This window comes from Oratosquilla oratoria, chromosome 41 (genome assembly GCF_046742065.1).
Source record: "Oratosquilla oratoria isolate Oo_2021 chromosome 41, ASM4674206v1, whole genome shotgun sequence".
Classification (NCBI taxonomy): Eukaryota; Metazoa; Arthropoda; class Malacostraca; order Stomatopoda; family Squillidae; genus Oratosquilla; species Oratosquilla oratoria.
Window position 1 is genome coordinate 4,042,501 of NC_134817.1, and position 5,000 is coordinate 4,047,500.

Sequence of the window (5,000 nt, forward strand, 5' to 3'; positions counted from 1 at the left end):
TCCGCCATTTTTTTTTCTTCTTCTTTTCGTGGACCTCGCCCTCCAGAGGTTCCCCCTCTCCCCCCGAGGTGTCCCTCGAGGGGAGAGAGAGCTTCTGGTCATAACGAGGGGAAGAGAGGGGAGGAGAGGGGAAGGACAGTTAAGGGGAGAAGAGGGGATATAAAGTCTTGGGGAGGTCTGTAGAGAAGTGGCTGAGGAAGGAGGAGGAGGAGGAGAAGGAGGAAGAAGGGGAAGCGGAGGAAGAGGAAGAAGAGGAAACGGAGGAAGAGGAAGAAGAGGAGGAAGAGTAGAAATATCAAGGGAATATGAGGATTTTTTTTAGAGTTGTGTACACACACACACACACACACACACACACACACACACACACACACACACACACACACACACACACACACATATATATATATATATATATGTATATGTGTATATATATATACATATATATATACATATACACATATGTATATATATATACACTCACCCTCCTCTTTCCCCTCTGACGACATTACATACAATTTCCCCATTTCCCCTCGTTCCTCCTCGTAGCACGTATTTCCCCCTTCCCCTCTGCTCTCCCCGCCTCTCCCCCTTTCTTCCTCACCCCAACTTGGCCCCATCACCGTATACTCCCTTTTCTCTCCCCCCTTCAACTTTCATACAATAGTCTCTCCTACACGCACAAATATAGATTTTTGCTTTTCTGATCTATCAATGAGAGCTTGGGGCTAGAGGAAAAAGGGCACATGGAACAAAAGGCTCCCGTATCACCGCTCCGCAAAGCGGAGACTCAAGAGGACGTTTTGAAAGAAATTTTCTATTTTTAATTGTAATTATAATTAAACAAAAATAAATGAATAAGATAATTAAGACTGAATAAATTCAAATAAACCATATAAATAAATAAATAAAATAAATGAACAAATAAACAAATGAAATAAAATGTACAAATAATATACAATAAAATAAAAGTTTCCTTCCACTTCCACAAACACACACACACACACACACACACACACACACACACACACATATATATATATATATGTGTGTGTGTGTGTGTGTGTGTGTGTGTGTGTGTGTGTGTGTGTGTGTGTGTGTGTGTGTGTGTGTACATGCAATTCATAGCATATAATCTCTCCATCTATATATCACTAATGGACATAAAAACATGGCTATATAAATGCCTTATATTTTTCCATAGAAATAAATAAATAAATAAATAAGTAAATAAATATATTAATAAATAAAAATAAATATATTGGTCAATAATTTCATATGGTTTTTCAATGTTGCTATTTCATTATACTCTCCTCCTCTCCCTCCCAACCACCGCCACCAGCTTTCCAACACCTTCCATCACAGTTCCGTACCGTCCTTCTTGACTGACAACCTTGCAAGGACCCTGAGAGCCAGTGTGATCCAAAAATTTCCTAACAAGTCTTCCTAACTTAATAGCCTCCATCCCTCCTCCTCTTTTTTTTTAGTCCCTTTCCCTGCTCCCCCCACCACCACGCCCTACCACTTTCATCTTTATCTCCCCTCTCTCTCTCTCCCTTCCTCTCTCCTCCCCTCTCCGTTCCATTACTCTTTTTTAGCTTCTCCCCTCCTCCTTTCGACACCCATCCAATTCTCCTTCCTCTTTCCTTGCACGCCCACTTTTCTTACATATCTCCTCCCTTTTCATTCACGCCCCTCTATTCTCCTTACTTCCCCCTCCTCTCCCCTTCCGTTTCCCCCTTACATCTCCTTCCCCCTTCCCCTTCCCCCTCTCTACCCCCAAGGGTCTTCTATTCAAAGCCCTTCATGTCTTCTTTGCCTGTCCAAGAACGCACAGACGAATCTTAATCTTTCATTTCTGAGACCCTCCCCCCAAAAAAAAAAAAAAAAAAAAAAAAATCCTGTGGACTCCTGCCCCGAATCCGCCTTCCTTTCTTTAAAAAAAGTCCTGTGGACTCTGTCCCGAAATTCTTCTTCCCTTCTTGAAAAAAAAAAAAAAAAAAAAAAAAAAAAAAAATTCTTGTGGATCCTTTGGAGTCCGACTACAATTGGGGTTCTCATCCTCGAGTGAGGATGATGCAGGTTGAGTTGGAGGGCGAGCTCTCTCTCACTCATTACCAAGTCTAATCACCCTTTGGAGAGGAATGAATAAGGTCGACGGGTTTCGTCTGGGTTGTAAATTCTCCTCCTTTGTCCTCGTCATCGTCGTCAAAGAGGAGGAAGAGGAGGAAGAAGAGGAAGAAGAGGAATAAGAAAAAGAGAAAGAGGAGGATGAAGTGGAAGAAGAAGAGGAAGAAGAGGAACACGAGGAAGAAGAAGAGGAAGAGAAAGAAGGAAAAGAAGAAAAAGAAGAGGAAGAAGAAAAATGGACGATAATGGAGAAGATAAAAGAGGGGAAGAAGGAAATAAGACAAAAAAGAAGTCGAAAGAGAAGAAGAGGAAGAAGACGAAAAAAAAAGAATAAAAAGAAAAAGAAGAACATAGAAAAAAGGAGAATAAGAAAAATAAAAAAAGAAGACAAAAAAAAACGAAGGAAAAAATTAGGAAGAAGAAAAATGAAGAAGAAGAAGACGCAGAGGAAGAAGAAGAAGCAGAGGAAGAAGAAGAAGCAGAGGAAGAAGTAGAAGAAAAAGAAGAAGAAGAAGAAGCAGAGAAAGAAAAAGACGCAAAGGAAGAAGAAGACACAAAGGAAGAAGAAGACGCAGAGGGAGAAGAAGAAGCAGAGGAAGAAGAAGAAGCAGAGGAAGAAGAAGAAGAAGTCGACCACATGTGTCAAGATGTAGAGCAAGCAACCAACCCTCCACAGCTGCACACAGCTGCGCTCACAATCAGCTGTCAGCGAATATAATCCCCATAAATTGGTGCTGCACCCACTATTAAGGTCACTGATCAGCTGCATAGGCTGGCAGCGGCAGAGGTCAGCTGCACAGGCTGCTGACCCCGTTCAATACAGTGGAGCGACTCAACAACTGAATAAAATCGTCTGTATTTAACCAGAATAAAATTTAACCACGATTAACATTTTCGACAAAGTAGTTAGCATGTTAGATGTAGTTTAGCGGTTGACATATAATTTGAGGTTTAGTTAACCGTAACTAACGATGTTATTCAGTGAAGGAAAGGAACTGGATTAAATATGGCTTCGATTAAACAAAACCCGCCACAAGTTATTTTGTTCATCAAATGAACTCTTGACAGAACACAATTGAACAAAATTTATCTGACCTTAATCAGAAAAAAATATAAATAATCTCGTCGTCTTTCTCCCTCCCATTCCCTTCTCTATCTTCCCCCTCCCTTCCTTCCCTCCCTCCCTCCCTCCTCCTCCTCCTCCACCCTTCCCCATCTTCCTTCCCTCCCTACTTCTTACCCTCCCTTCCCCTTCCTTCACTCCTCCTCCTCCTCCTCCACCCTTCCTACTTTCCCATCTTCCTTCCCTTCTTCAATCTCTCTTCCCTTCCCTCCCTATTTTTCATCCTCCCTTCCCCTTTCTGTCATCTTCTTTCCCTCCTTCATTCTTTCCTTCGCTCCCTCCCTACTTCTCCACTTCCTCTTCCCTTACCTTCCTTTTTTTCCCTTTCCTTTCCTCTCTCATTCCGTTTCCCTTTTTGTTTCATGTTCTCTTTCTCCCTCTCTTCTTTCTCTCCCTCTCTCTCTTTCTCTTTGTTCTTCAATCTCCCTCTTCCCTTATTTCCCATTTTTTTCTTATTTCTCCCTTTCACTTCTTTCCCTATCGCGCTCTCACTCCCCCACCCCTTCTCTCTCTCTCTCTCTCCCTCTCTCTTTCTCTCTCTCTCTCTCTCCTAAATATAAAGCTTAAAGTTGACAGCAGCGTCTGTTTACCAGTAATGGGAATATTCTAATTGTATTGTTTATGTGACCACAATGTTGCAACATTTTCGTCATATCCTCATCCTTTCCCATTAGTGTTCGTCTCTTTTTAGTCCTCTTTCGTCTCTCCAATATTGTTGTTTATCCATACTCCCCCACCTCCCCCCCTTTCTCCCCCTCCCCCCATCCACTTTTGTAAACGCAGGCTATCCTTCTGGTCCCATTCTCAAATATTTTCGTTCAGGGGTATGTCAGATTCCGTCGTCTGTTTTTCATATTGTTTCGTGTGGTTTCTAACCCTAATGTGGCATTGGTTTTCGTTCAGTTTTTGTTTGATTTTCGCTCAGGTCCTCGGTTTATTCTTATTAGCTTCGTAGGATTCCTATGACAACTTCTCTCCTCCGTTTTTTCCCCCTCGGTATGAGGTAATGAACGAAAAGAAAAGAAAATACACGAAAGAAAACGGGAGGAGGTTTTGGTGATGAGATGACGTAGGGAGGGAGGGAGGGAGGGGGAGGAGGGAGGGAAGGGAAGTGAGAGGGAGGAGGGAGGGAAGAAAAGGACAATTGTTCAATATGCATTTTTACATATTTTATCAAAGTTGCCTCGCATGAATAAAATCGAGTGGCGGGAGGAAGAAGAGGAGGAGGAGGAAGAGGAGGAGGAGGAGAGCAAAAGAAGAGTGAGAGGAGGGAGTCAGCCGAGCTTGAGAAGGGAAGAAGAAGAGAGGAAGAGGAAGAGGAGGGAAAGATGTTTTGGGAGTCGGGAGTAAGGAAAGGAAGAGAGAGGAAGGAGGGGAGATGGAGAGAAGGAAGGGAAAGTAGGTAAGGATGGGTTTGGCAATGAAGGGAAGGGAGGGAGTGAAGGGGAGGGAACGGAGGAGAGGAAAGGTAAGATTTGAGGGAAGGAAGGTGGGAAATGGAGTGATGGGAGGGAATGGAGGGAAGGAGGGGTTGGAGTGGAGGGAGGGAGTTATGAGGAAGAAAGGAACGAAGGAGGGAGGGTAAATGGAGGGAATGGAGGGAAGGAGGGAATGGAGTGGAGGGAGGGAGTTATGAGGAAGGAAGGAACGAAGGGGGGAGGGTAAATGGAGGGAATGGAGGGAATGGAGGGAAGGAGGGGTTGGAGTGGAGGGAGGGAGTTATGAGGAAGAAAGGAACGAAGGAGGG